The sequence below is a fragment of the Peromyscus californicus genome, unplaced genomic scaffold, assembly GCF_007827085.1.
Source record: "Peromyscus californicus insignis strain IS unplaced genomic scaffold, ASM782708v3 Scaffold_6__1_contigs__length_162567912, whole genome shotgun sequence".
Lineage (NCBI taxonomy): Eukaryota > Metazoa > Chordata > Mammalia > Rodentia > Cricetidae > Peromyscus > Peromyscus californicus.
Window position 1 is genome coordinate 52,638,319 of NW_026294584.1, and position 14,869 is coordinate 52,653,187.

Consider the following 14,869-nt stretch of genomic DNA (forward strand, 5'->3'; position numbering starts at 1 on the left):
CGGCCTCCCCAGGCCGCCGCGAGCCCCTCGGGTCCCCGCCGCGCGCGCTCCCGTCCGGTCCCCGCCGCCTCCGGCCTCGGCGGCGCGCTGCGTCCCCTCCCTCCGCCCGGGCGCCCGCGCGCGCGCGCAGCCCCTTCCTCTGCCTCGGGCTGCGCCGCGACCGTCTGCCGTGACGCGCGCCCCCTCCTCCCGACCCATCCCGCCGCTCCAGTGAGCTAATCCGCAGCTGGCGGGCGCCCGGCCGGTTGCCACGGCAACCACTCTCCCAGGGCCCGCCGCCGAGGGGGAGCCACGGTAAACAGGACCTTCTGCCGCACTCGCCCCCTAGCCTTTCGGGGGGGAGGTGGGGGAGACGGTGGCTTAACCTTTTCTGTGCTGAAGATGGCCGCCTGGGTTCTCTTCTACCCCGGCCGGGGTCCATTCTCGAGATGCGCTTAGCCAGGGACCAAAGACCCGTCCCCACCGACGCGGCAGCCACGCTCCCTGCCCCTAGCTTTGTTTCTGATCAGTTAGCATGGAGCTAGGCTGCGGGAACGCCGCAGGCAAAATTGGGCTCCACATTTGCCCCCAAGCAACTGACAGTCATGAGACAGGCCTTCGAGACCCACCGGCCCACTGTTTGGCCACAAGCGACTCACAGTCATGAGACAGGCTATTAGGACCCACGGGTCCATATTTACCCCCAAGCAACTCACAGTCACTTTAGGAGCGGGCCATAAGGATCCTCGGGTCCACCTCCCTGCAGAAGGGTGCAGAAAGGGTTCTAAGCCCGCTGCAAGGCGGGCTGGTCAGGAAAAGCGATCAGAGAAGCGATTTTCTTCGGCCTGCTGGTCCTTCTTACACGATGAAAGCACACATGCAGGAGGTTTTCGGATGGTAGGATCGCTAAATAGAAGTCCACTTGAAAATGCTGTGGGCTGCAAGGGAGTCGGGAACACAGGCTGGGGCATGAAGTCCTCTGGGACTTTGATGGCCTGGAGAAACAGGACAGAAAAGGCAGTCTGGGAAGAGGCAAGCGTATCACTGGCGACTGTGGGGGAGTCCCATCATGGCATTAGGGGAACCTTTATGAAGAAAGAGAGAAGAAGGCAGATGGGTAGGCCTGAGGAGATTCCGGGGGGCTGGGCAGATTTTGAATACTATGCTGAAGGCAATGGGGTCCCAGCAGAGAAGTGCCAAAGGATAAGTTCTCAGGCCTGACAGTGACAATTTGTCTGTCCTGGGGGGTAGATGCCCGCCAATCTCTACACTGGAAAAAAAGACATTCTTGTCTATAGCTTAGAGACCTCCAAAAGAGTTAACCTATCTATGTTTCTGGAGGTAGCCTAGTGGCTTAAAGCTTAGGTTGGGTGGGGGTGGGGTAGAGGGAGAGGTGGGGGTAGGGTGGAGGGAAGGGTGGTAGTATAGACCCAGACTTCTTACAACTTCACAAAGTGGGTACTTAGAGGAAAAATAATGTTGCATATAGAGGAAGGCCCTGCCCGGCATGCCTGTAATCCCAACACTCAGGAGACTGAGGTCCTTTTCGGGGGGGGGGGGGGGGGGGGGGGGGAGCTTGGAGGGGGCGGGGGACAGACACCGAGAGGGGGGTGGACTTCAGACACCAGGGAACCGGGATTTACTTAAAGTCACGGGGGGGGGGGGGGGGGGGGGAGCTGCATCTCCTTCATAGCTGAGGGGTTTGCTCATTGCATAAGATCTTCGAGGCCTTTCTGAATTCTTCATGCCACACCCATTTCAATGAAGCACTGTCGACTTTCAGAAGAGACATTTGCCAAGCCCAAGCATTTGTTTTTGAAGTGTTAGTATTCAAATTATTGCTTTGTTTGCATCCTTCTAAGTCTTCGCTCTCTAAATAAAGATCAAAGGCTTGGCTGCTGGAGGGTTAATTACTCCCAGGGCCACAGGCTATCCTGCGGCAGCAAACCGGCAAAGTTTGATGGGAACCGAGCCAGGAGTCCAGCTGGCTGCCTCCCCCTAGCCCAAAGCACAAAAGAGCCTAGGAGCCTTTGAATGTGTGGCTTCCAGATAGCTCATCACGTCTCAGGTGGGCCTGACAAAGCACGGGCTGAGGAGTCAGTCCTTTGACAACTCCTAGGCCACAATTTTATCCTGGAATTCTGGGCGCTAACTTGTCTTAGGAAAATATCCCTGCCTCTGCCCCATGGGTCAGATTTGGATGAATGCCTTCCCATCTCAGACTCACTGCTTGTAGTGTTCTCACTGCTGGGTCATCCTGTGGCTCCTTCACCATGACCCAGATCCACTCATTGTCCTCTGCCCACTTTCTCTGTGTGGCCTTGTGTGGCCTTGTGTGGCCTTGTGTCTGATGGTGTCCCGTTTTCCCAGCAGATGGGACTTTTGGTTCCACCCAAACCCTGGTGAGTCTCTAGCTCCAGCAGTTCAAAGCAATCCCCCCCTCCCACACACACACACACACACACACACACACACACACACACACACACACACACAAGGTGGATGCTCTGTCCTGGGGCTGCTCCGAAGCACACATCCCTACTCTCCCCATCCTCAGCTTCTCTCCAGGTTGCAAAATGAGCCCTAAGGTAGGCATAAAGTCAGCTTTCTGTAGCTGAAGGAGTGTGGCTTCAGCAACTCCCTGGATACCAAAATGTTTGGATTTTCAAATTCGTCGAAAAAATGGTTTCGAATTTGCATATACCCTACATGAATTCTTCTATACTCTTTGATTCACCTCTAGATTATTATTAATTACTTCCATCTAATCTAATGTACTGTGTAATTATAAATAATATATATAATATATACACACATATATATTGATTTTTTTTTTTTTTGGGTTTTTTGAGACATGGTTTATCTGTGTAGCCCTGACTGTCTGACTGTCCTGGGACTCACTCTGTAGACCAGGCTGGCCTCGAACTCACAGAGATCCGCCTGCCTCTGCCTCCCGAGTGCTGGGACTAAAGGTGTGTGCCACCACCGCCCGCTGTCTTGAACTATTTTCAATAGTTGTTAGACTCTATTGTTGTGGCTTTTTCTTCTTTCTGAAGATGTCATGTGTGGGGATGTTTGGCTTGTACGTGTCTGTGTTCCACTTGTGTTGTGTGTGTGGTGGCAGCAGAGGGAAGAAGAGGCCTTCAGATCAGGATCCTGGAATGGGGTTACAGATGGTTGGGCTGTGAGCCACCATGTGGGTGCTGGGAATTGAACTGGGATCCTCTGTAGAGCAGCCAGTGCTCTGAAGCGCTGAGCCACCTCTCCAGCCCTTGTTTTGTTTGTTTGTTTGTTGTTTTGTTTTGATACTGTGTCTCCTATTCCAGGCTGGCCTCTACTTTTCTATGTAGCTGAGGATTTATTTTTTATTTATTTATTTTTTTCTTGTAGCTGAGGATTTTTAACTCCTGACCACTTGCCACCCCCTCCCAAGTGCCAGGATTACAGGTGTGTACCACCATACCTGACTTTAGAGTCTAATGTTTAGGGGATGGGTGACAAGAAAAAAGACTATACGTACTTTGTATGGTGGTGCCCATCTTTCATCCCAGCACTCAGGAAACTGAGGTAGGAGGATCATGAGTTCAGTGCCAGCCTGAGCTACATAAATCTCCCAGGAACCCCCAGCACACACACAGCTGTGTATTTTCAGTTGTATGTGTATCTCAGAATATTTTCCACCAACAGTGGGCTGAATCTAAGACTTTAGGATTCAGGCCGGGCAGTGGTGGGTGGTAGTGCACGCCTTTAATCCGAGCACTCAGGAGGGAGGCAGAGGCAGGAAGATCTCTGTGAGTTCGAGGCCAGTCCGGTCTACAGAACAAGTTCCGGGAAGACTTTAGGATCCACAGATGTGGAGGAGTAGATTTGGAGGGCTGACTATGATCTGGCTCAAGCTGGGAAAGGTAAGGATGAGACAAGGGGACAGAGCTGACTTCTTGTGAGCCTTTAATTCTGCTTTCTCCACGCGGCAAGAGCCTTGGACCACTACAGAACATCCGTTGCTTCCTTCCCTTCCTCTTCCTTCAGTGCCCTGGTGAAGAACATAGACTTGGACTAGATAGCCAGCTCCAGCTCCAGAACAGGTTGCTCGGCCTCCGAGTCCCATATCTTCAAGGGTAAAGTGGAAGTAGAACCACTTGTAACCACCTCATTGTGTTGGTGAGGAGGAAGTCGGGTAATAGAGAAAAGGGTCTGCTACTGTGCCTGGCCCAGTGTGAGAGGAGAATTCCCTCACTCCCTTGTGTCTCCTGTTATCCTCCCCCCCCCCCGCCCCTCTGTGTGTGTGTGGGGGGGCATAGGTCAGGAGGAAGGTGTGGCATGGCTGTGGGTATTCCAAAGCCTAGAGGAGGGTGTGATGTCAGGTGTCCCCCCTCCATCACTCTCCACATTTTCCCTTTGAGGCAGGGTCTCTCCTTGAACCCAGAGCTCACATTTTGTGGCTAGGGTAGCAGCCAACAAGCCGCAGTGATGCTCATGTCTCTGCTCTCCCCATCCAGGGCTGGGTGAACAGTGGGTACGGAAGAACACACCCACCTTTGTCCTGGGTGCTGGTGGCCAGACTCAGGTCTTCGTGGTGGCTCAGCAAGTCCTCTTTACGACTGAGCCATGTCTCTAGCTCCTTTTTCTTTCTTTCATTCTCTTCTCCCCATGAATACAGGGCATGTCAGGCTCAAGACAGAATCAGGCAGTTTTTCTTCTCTCCCGTCAGAGCCTTCTACCATAGCGTGGTAGGCAGCCAAAAGCTCACGGGCTTCAGCCATCGGCCACCAGCCAGGGGAGATGAGAGGGAGAACTCCAGGGTCCTGGGCAGGCTAGTTCCCCTCGAGGAGCCGGATAGCACCCACAGAACAAACCTCTGGACATCACCCTCAAGTTTTCTCATTTCCAGCAAGAATCCTTTTGGATGCTAATGTTTTTCTGAGCAACTTCTCTGTTCTAGGCAGTCTTTTCTGTCATGTCATGAGTCTTACTGGAGAGCACATGGGCCTAGACCTGTCCACTGAACCCAAGTCCTTTCTGTCACCCCACACTGCTTGGGAGCATGGTTCTGCCAGCACCACCTACCCCCCCCCCCCCGCCCCGCAGCCCCCCCTCACCCCCCACTCCCCCCCCCCCCAGCTGAGGACCGAACCCAGGGCTTTGCACTTGCCTAGCACTGAGCTAAATCCCCAGCTTTTCAAAATCTCTTGATCAGTATCCAATCCGTGTCTTCGTTATGCTGCCCCCTCGTGGAAGGTGAGGATCGTGCCATGGCTCGGGGCACCAGATCTGTCGTCCTCCCAGCCTGGTATGCTGGGACTGGTTTTCTTGGGGCTCTTGGCAGGGTCTTTAATTTGCTGCATTGACACTTGTCTGCCAGAGCATGGGAAAATATACACAGCCAGTGATGATGGACAAGACCATTGGTTAGCTATTCTCTTGAAAGCTGGTGTGGGGAGAAGGAACATGTATCCACTGAGTAAAGGACCAAAGAGGGACCTAACCAGAGGCAGGGAACGTCTGTGTCTCACTCTGACACACTCTTGATCATGCCTCTTCCCGTCTGGAGATCGCATGTACCCAGGGGACGCAGAGCCTGTGGAAACACCCAGGAGAGCCCTTTTCTAGTCTCCCTTGGGCACCTACCCCTTTCCTCCTTAGGAGGTCACCTTCTCAGGCCTGTCCTCTTCCCATGGCCGGGCCCAGCCTTGACCCTGGCTCTCTCAACTGGGTGTTAGCAGAATTCCTGAAAAAACAAAAACAAAAACAAAAGCAAAAAAACCAGGCGTGGTGGCACACACCTTTAATCCCAGCACTTGGGAGGCAGAGGCAGGCGGATCTCTGTGAACTGGAGGCCAGCTTGGTCTACAGAGTGAGTTCCGAGACAGCCACAGCTGTTACACAGAGAAACTCTGTCTTGAGAAAAAAAAAAAAAAAAGGTTGGCTATGATTCCAAATGCTGGCCTGCATTCAGAGAAAAAGATTATATATATATAGAAAATTTAATTTACTCAAAATTTTGGCTAGAAACGGGGAATTTTTTTCTTCCTTTTTTCAAGACAGGGTTTCTCTGTGCAGCAGCCTTGGATGTCCTAGAACTTGATTTGTAGACCAGGCTGGCCTCGAACTCACAGAGATCCACTTGCCTCTGCCTCCCAGTGCCGGGATTAAAGGCGTGCGTCACTACTGTCTGGCCCCTACAATGTTCTAGGTTTACAGTTTTGGTTCCCAGTCCTTTAAGTAAAGTGGATGAATCTGTGAGGAAGCCAGTGCAGCTCTTCATGTCCCCCATGAGCCCAGGACATACAAGATGCTAGCTCCCCGAGGCCAGAACTTCTGTATGTCCTTCTGAGCTTAGGATGCAAGGCCCTCCATCTTGTTTCTGGGCATCTTCTCTGCCTGAGCCTCCATATTTGGGAGGAATAGGAAGACAAGAATCAGGGAAGACGCCGGGCGGTGGTGGCGCACGCCTTTAATCCCAGCACTCGGGAGGCAGAGGCAGGCGGATCTCTGTGAGTTCGAGGCCAGCCTGGACTACCAAGTGAGTCCCAGGAAAGGCGCAAAGCTACACAGAGAAACCAAAAAAAAAAAAAAAAGAATCAGGGAAGAGTTTAAAAACACAAGGATGGGGCTGGAGAGATGGCTCAGAGGTTAAGAGCAGTAGCTGTTCTTCCAGAGGTCCTGAGTTCAATTCCCAGCAACCACATGGTGGCTCACAACCACCTGTAATGAGATCTGGTTCCCTCTTCTGGTGTGAAGGCATGCAGGCAGGACACTGTATAGATAATAAATAAATCTCTAAAAAAAAAAAAACACAAGGATGTGAACTGGCTCTATTACCAGCTTGTCCTCCCCCAGCTAAAACTCACCCTACCCTGCACCTTGACCTCAGCTTTTCCACCACTCAGGGACTGTGTTTCACTGTGTTCCCAGAAGTCGCACTTGGCTGGGGAGAGAGCATTTCTTCTGGAAAGGCCTAGGATCTGACTACTCCCTACCTTGTTCAGGTCACAAATTTAATCAAAATAAGAAGGATTGGCTAGCATTGAGCTAGTCTATATGAACTGCTAAGCTGGCATTATGGTCTCCAGTGAATCAGCTCTTTCCTCATCTCAGGTCCCTGGGCAGATGGGGTTAGATGGGTCCTTGGGAACTCCAGCTCCACCTGCAGCCTCCTCAGATTGGCAGAAGCACTACACAGCTACCATTCTCACTCAAATTCTGCTTTTTTTTTTTTTTTTTTTTTTTTGGTTTTTCGAGACAGGGTTTCTCTGTGTAGCTTTGCGCCTTTTTTGTTTGTTTGTTTGTTTGTTTGTTTGTTTTTTTTCGAGACAGAGTTTCTCTGTGTAGCTTTGCGCCTTTCCTGGATCTCGCTCTGTAGACCAGGCTGGCCTCGAACTCACAAAGATCCACCTGCCTCTGCCTCCCAAGTGCTGGGATTAAAGGCGTGCGCCACCACCGCCCGGCAGCTTTGCACCTTTTCCTGGAACTCACTTGGTAGCCCAGGCTGGCCTCGAACTCACAGAGATCCGCCTGGCTCTGCCTCCTGAGTGCTGGGATTAAAGGCGTGCGCCACCACCACCCGACAAATTCTGCTTTTTTCTTCCAGAGGTGGCAGGTGGTATGCATGCTTGCAGAGCTTACCTGGAAGGTAAGTCCCAAACTAGCTTCTCATTTAGTGGAAGAGATGACGAGTCAGAGGTTAACTAGTTGGCTGCCCTGCTAAGGACAATGACATCACAGCTTGAACGTCATGGCTACTGGTCAGGTTTTCTGTTGTTGTTGGGTTTTGTTTTAATATTGTTTATTTATGTGTAGGTGTACATGCCTGCAGGTACTTATGAAGGCCAAAAGGGGATGCTGGGGTTACAGGCAGTTGGAAGACATCAGACGTGGGTGCTGGGAACCAGACTCTGGTCCTCTGAAAGGGCAGCAAGTACTCTTAAATGCTAATCCATTTATCCAGCTTTGGTTTTGTTTATGAGACCAGGTATTACTCTGTAGCCCAGGCTAGCCTGAAACTCTTGGCAATCCACTTGCCTCAGCCTCTTGAGTACTGGAATGGAGGCATGAGTCACCAAGTCCAGCCTGGTCAGGGTTTCAGAACAGATAGTCCAGGCCTCCAGGTCAGCAGAACTACTGGGTGTAGCTCATCTGAGCTGGAGGGTCTCAGAGGCAGGTGCACCCATACTTCCCAGGCAGAGGAGAAGGGACTGTCCCTACTGTGTTAGCACAAGTCCAGAATCTGGGAAGGGCCAGCAGGTGCTTGAGCTGAAACTGGAATGGGAGAAAGTCTCACTAGAAGAAGGACCAGAAGGAGCAGAAAAGAGGAAGGCAGAGGGGCGCTGAGCCAGCCTTCCCTAGGGAGGGATTTGAGGGGACACCATGAGGCATGGTTGACAGTGGCTTTCTCCTTCTCTCTTGAGAATGCTGAGATTTTTTTTCCCTATGTGTGTGGGTGTATGGGGGTGGCTGGAAATGTATATAAATATATATTTAAATGATGGCATATACTTAATATGCACATACATTTAAATGATGCCAAAGATTAAACCCAAAGCCTCACACACACCAAGAAAGTGCTCTGCTCACCTCCAGCTCCATCCCACGGCCAAAGTTTTTACACCAAGCTCCAACTTTCTTAGGGGCAAATTGCAGGCCAGGTGTATCACATAGGACTTGCAGTGGGGTCAAGGGCTGACCTTTTCAAACGTTTCTTTGCTAGATAATCACCTTGACCTTGTGGAGAAAGAAGAGATGGGAAAAGACAAATTCTAGCTTCTCATCAGCCATTTTGAACTGTTTACACGTAGCCAGTTATGGCGTTTTGTTAATGCAGCCCAAAGAGACCTGTAGGACCAGGGTTGTTTCTGACATTGTGTGGGGAGAGGTCAGAGATGCAGCTAAATATCCTCCAGTTACAGGACCCTACCCCCCTGACACCACCCCCCACCACACATACACACTAGAGAATCATCCTGCCCAGAATGTCAACATGTCAAATGCAGAAATTAGAGAGCTGGCTTAGCAGTTGAGAGCACTGGCCACTCTTCCAGAGGACCTGGGTTCAATTCCCAGCACCCACATGGCAGCTCACTGTAACTTCAGTTCCAGGGATCCAACGGCCTCTTTTAATTTCCACCAGGCATACATGTGATGCATAGGTATGCATGCAAGCAAAATACCCATATACGTAAAATAAGAAAACAAACCTCCGCCTCCTTCTCCAGGGCACTAGATGTACCCCGCCTCACATCTGCCACAGGAGATGCTAAAAGGATAGGTGCCTGTGCAAAGAGACGTCTAGACAGGTTTACGTCTCTTGTTTTTTTCTTCTAGGCAGGTATGGAACCCTAGGGGAAGCTTGGCTACACTTCGAAGTGAGTACTGCCACCTAGTGGAAGTAGAGTGAACCACGCCAGCAGGGACGCTACCAAGAACTGGATACTTCATTTGCTGGGGCTTTTGTTGTTGAGAAGAATCTGGAAATCAATGGAGGCTACCCAAAGGAGGACAAATGGGCTGTTTACTCAGCGTAGGCTGTAGAGAGGAAGCCAGCGCCACTGTGGAAGAGACTTGAACTCAAGTGGAGACAAACGCCTGTGGGCCCAGGTGTTGCTGGGGCCGTGGTGAAGGAAGAGGTGGTGTTCTAGCTTCATTTCTATGGCTGTGATAAGACAGCCTGATGACAAACAATTTAGGGGAGGAATGGGTTATTTCTGGTTTACAAATTTGCTTATTTAAAAAATTTTTTTGAGACAGAGTCTCACTGCGTAGCTCTGGCTGTCCTGAAACTCACTATGTAGATCAGGCTGGCCCTGAACTCATAGAGATCCATCTGCTTCTAAGTGCTGGGATTAAAGGCGTGCACAACCATGTTTGACTGTTTCGGTTTACATTCTCAGTCACCACCCATCATCGAGCAGAAGTCAAGGCGGGAACCCAAACAGCCCCGTCCGTCACATCACGTGAACTCGCTCTCCTCTGAGTTTCTCCTGTCTCCCATAGTTCGGGATCTCCTGCCTAGGGAATGGGGCCACCCACAGTGGGCTGGGGCTTCCTAAGTCACAGACATGACCACGGGCCAGCCTGCTCTAGGCAGCCTTTCACTCTGGCTCTTTTTCTAAGTGATTTTAGGTTGTGTTGAGTTGACATTTAAAAATAGCCATCACAGCTATGAAGTAGAGGAGGTGGAAGACTCTCATAGTTCGAGGTGGCGGCTGACTCCCAGCAACCCGAGTCTTCCCTACACAGCAGGGGAGACACACATACGAACACACAGACTGTGACATCACACACAAGACCCACAGTTCAAACCAGACAAAATCCCAGCACAGAGACGGGGAAGTGGACACAAAGTCTCACCTCTAACCAAGAAGCTATTTGCAGCTAATACCTGCTTGGAAAGGGAAAATTGGTTTTCTGTAACAGAGTGTCCCTGAATATATCAACCACATTTCAGAGCAGGCCCCATGTGCAGAAGCTGTTGGCCAAGACAAAACACACTCTGTGTTTTTTGTTTTGTTTTGTTTTTTTGAGACAGGGTTTCTCTGTGTAGCTTTGCACCTTTCCTGGATCTCACTCTGTAGCCCAGGCTGGCCTCGAACTCACAGAAATCTGCCTGCCTCTGCCTCCCGAGTGCTGGGATTAAAGGTGTGCGCCACCACCACCTGGCGACTCCGTGTTTTTTGTGCGCCTTCTGTTTTGTTATATTTTTTTGGTCTTATAAGTTTTACTTTGTTTGATTTTCTTTTTTTTTTTTGAAAGAGCAGGATGAATTAGAGACGGAAGGAATGATGGATCAGTAGGAAGGTGGGGGAGGATCTGGATGAGTTGGGGGAGGGGAAAGAATATGATCAAAATATATTTTATGAAAAAAGTTTTTAAATGAAAACTTCAAAAACTGAACCATCATAGGCATGTTATGTGACTGTCGGGCTGTCTGCAGCCAGTACTGAGTCGGAAGTGGGGTGAAAGTAGGGGCAGCTGGCACTCTCAACAAGCTAAGCTTTCCTTGTAAGCCTGTAGCTGTTGCAGGGGTCAGCCAGAGTTCCATGGTGAAATATGGTCTGGCCTTCATTTCGTCTCTAAAGTAGCCGGGTCCCATGGTACCACCCTGTCTTCATTGCTTTCACGGCCCTCGCTACACTGTGGAACTGCGCTTATGTGCTCCCCCCATCCCCTCTTCCCCTTCTACAGATGCACATTCTCCTGCCCCTTTCCTAGGTTTACAGACACAGAAGCTGAGGGTGGGCTAGCCCTCCAGGTAGTTATGACAGACACTAGGGTTTGAGGTAGGTGCCATAGGTAAATTTCTAGGAGGCAACAAAGGTGCACCCACTCCCTGCTGGGAATTGGCTAAGATGTTACTTTATTTATTTTTATGGGTAGGGTGAGGTAGGGTGGATATGGGCTTTAACAATAGAAAATTGGAAAACATTTATTATTTATTTATTTATTTATTTATTTATTTATTTATTTCCGAGATAGGGTTTCTCTGTGTAGCTTTGAACTACTGTTCCTGTCCTGGAACTCACTTTGTAGACCAGGCTGGCCTCGAACTCACAGAGATCCACCTGCCTCTGCCTCCTGAGTGCTGGGATTAAAGGCGTGCGCCACCACCGCCTGGCTATTTATTTGTTTTTGTTTGTTTATTTTCAGGTAGGGTTTCCTGTACCCATGTGAGCTTTAGACTTTGATTGCATGTGTGAACTACTCCACCTGGCAGGGCTTTGTTTATTTATTTACTTAGAGAGGGTTTCATTATGTAGCCTGGGCTAGCCTGGAACTCACTATGTAGACCACGCTGGCCTTGAACTCACAAAAGACCCATCTGTCTCTGCCTTCTGAGTGCTGGGATTAAAGTTGTTTGATGTGCCACCATGCCAGGTCAGGACTTTATTTTAAATGAGATCTGCTGGTCATGGTGGCACATGCCTGTCATCACAGCACTCAGGAGGCAGAGGCAGAAAGACCAGAAGTTCAAGGTCATCCTCAGGAACATGTCAAAATAGAGGCCTCTTTTAAAACAAATTGCTTGGTAGCCAGACAGTGGTGATACATGCCTTTAATCCCATCAGAGGTTTTCTGAGTTGGAGGTTGGAGGTCTACAGAGCGAGTCCAGGTCAGCCAGGGCTACAGAGAAACCCTGTCTTGAAAAACCTAAAAACCTAAAAAAAAATCACTTGGTCTGATGCTTTAGACCAAGCACTTGGGAAGCCGAGGAAGGATTGCCTCAAGTTCAAGGCCAGCTTGGCTCTGTAGTGAGATCCAGACCAGCCTAGATTATGGAGTAAGGCCTTATCTTAAAATGATAGTAACAGTGCTAATACTGCTAAATAATCACATAGAAAACAGATGAGATCTTCCACAGTGCATCTTCCATGCCTGTTATATGACTCAGGAGAACAGAACTACTTCTGCTTTCCATTAAGTGATAAAAATGACCATGTTTTGGCAGAGACGTATTGGGCCTTCGTGAAAAACTCTCCCCTTCTGATGCCAATGGGGATTGAGAGCCCAACATGGCCAGCTTTGGCAAACATTAACGTAAGCCTAGGAACTGTAGCCATGCGGTTGGATTCTCCAGAAGGTAATGTATGGTAACTGCTTTTTCAAGTATGTTTAAGAATGTGTCACCCAGACACCTTGGAGATTAAGGATAACCCTGAAGGTCACTGACCTCCATTTGTTAACAGTAGCATGCCAGCTAAGCCTTTTCATTTTCACAATCCTCTTCAAACTGGTACAGTACCTACTTTTCAGGAATGGCTTTCTGCAACATTTATTGGCCTCCTGAAATTCATTTAGCCTCCTTTGAAGATACCTTAAAATTTGTGAGCCTGAATGTAGCTATTATGAGACTATTAGTTCTGCTCCTTGTGAGCTGCCTGTTTTTTCTTTATGGTTCTTAGTTGTTCTTTTGCAGAGCTGCCAGCTTAAGTCATGCTGGGATCAAGAGAAATGGGCCTTGGTGGTTTGTGTTCCTGGAGTTATGTCCATACCAGTGGATGCCCACACGCTCCAGAAGAGAATTTGACATCACTGCTGCTGTTGTTGCTGTTATAGCAGAGGTGGCCACTGCTGCCACTGTTTCTGGGATTGCCATTGTTAGTTAATTAGCGGCGCTCTTACCCTGCGAGGGAATGCCATGAAACACGACAGAATCCACTAACAAGAGTTTTATTAAGATAAAAGGGACAGATGAGTGCCCAGGCCTGTGGGAGAGACACGTGTGTGGGAAAAAAGGAGGAGAAGGAGAAGAAGAAGAAGAAGAGGGCAGCCAGGAATGTGGTGCCAGCTTATAAAGGCTGGGTGGCATATGCGCATACACAGGTCGACGTAACTACTCCACGCCTGCGCAGATCACATGGCTGCATTGTGCACTCTTACACAACCATGCAAAGTCACGGATCCTGGTCACGAGAGACGCCTTGACCCGGAAATGGCTATCTTGACATGGAACTGGCTAGGCAGAAGCGTCCACCGGGCATGCACAAACACGCCCAACCTTGGGGGCGTGTTGTGAACCCATCAGCCACTTCATAATTGGTTACTACAGCTAGCACAATGGAGACTCTGGCAGCAAAAGTAGCTACTACAGTTAGTTAATCTTTCATTCTATTCTGCCCTCTGGGGTTCTCCCATTGTGCTATAAGCCTGTATTTAAGACCTCCTCCCTCCTTCAATAAACGGCATTCGGCATTCAAAAAAAAAAAAAATGATGATGTTGGCTAATTGGGTGTGGGGTGAAGCATATCACATACATACAGCTTGCTTCCTTTTTAAACTATTGCTTTATGTGTATGGGTGTGTTGCCTGCATGCACAGCTGTGCATCACTTGTAGAAGTCAGAAGAGGATGTTGGATTCCCCCTGGAACTGGAGTTACAGACAGTTGTGAGCAGCCATGTGAGTGCTGGGAATGGAACTAGAGTCCTCTGGAAGAGAAGCTAATGTTCTTAACTGCTGAGCTATCTCTCCAGCACCCCTGTCGCTTTTTGAGACAGGGTTTTACCCTGTATCCCTGGCTGGCCTAGAGCTCCCTATGGAGACCAGGCTGGCCTTGAACTCTGTCTGCCTCTACCTCCTGAGTGCTGGTGTGTGTGTGTACCCTCAGAAGCCAGAAGGGGGCATTAGATTCCCTGGAATTGGAGTTACAGGGGCTTGAGAGTTGTTAGATGGGGGTACTGGGAACCGAATTTAGGCCGTCTGAAAGAACAATACACACTTTTGAAAACCGATGTTGTCTCTCCACTGCCCACCCCCAACCCCTGCCACTCCACCAAGTCCAAGGCTGTCTGACCTCCCTGTGGTTATTCAAGATTACACACACACACAAACATCAAAAGTCTTTCTTACTCTGGAGCTTTCTTCATTTGGCCTCTCTCCCAAGACCCTTATTTCTTCTCCAAAGTAGCCTGGTCCTATGGCACCACGGGCTCCTCATGGAGCCGTGGCCCTTGCTACACTTTTATTTATTTTCATCACATTTCTTTTATATGTGGGGGACACGACTTAAAGAAAACGGTGGCCTTCCACCGGGTGGGTTCCTGGGATAGAACTCAGTTGTTAGGCTTGACAGCAAGCACCGTTAATCCACCTAGCTGTCTCGTGTTCCTGTATAGACTCCCCCTACTCTCGCAGTAATTAACGGGTGAGAATAGCACGAATATGTCCACTCCCCAGAGTCCAGAATAATACCTAGTTTAATACATATTAGAGAAAGACTGATTGGGCTCAATAAGTATTCGTCAAATGTATAAGTCATTCCCTAAGGTCTAAACACCACCGCTAAGTCTTGGTAGCCTGGGATTCAAGAACCCAGGACCCACACCCAACGGCTGAAAAGGTCGCCTTCCGCTGGACACACCTGCGATCCATTGTGCGGTTTAACATTTCTAGGGGTT

The 14,869-nt window shown here is 49.6% G+C and overlaps 1 long non-coding RNA gene across 1 annotated transcript; it reads left to right on the forward strand.

Annotated features, from left to right (window-relative positions):
• The first annotated feature begins 83 nt into the window (after positions 1–83).
• LOC128098222 (uncharacterized) lies at positions 84–13,669 on the forward strand. The gene is made up of 3 exons (XR_008214170.1): positions 84–294; positions 9,301–12,553; positions 12,890–13,669. It is a non-coding gene; the product is annotated as an uncharacterized LOC128098222 (long non-coding RNA).
• The last annotated feature ends 1,200 nt before the right edge of the window (positions 13,670–14,869 follow it).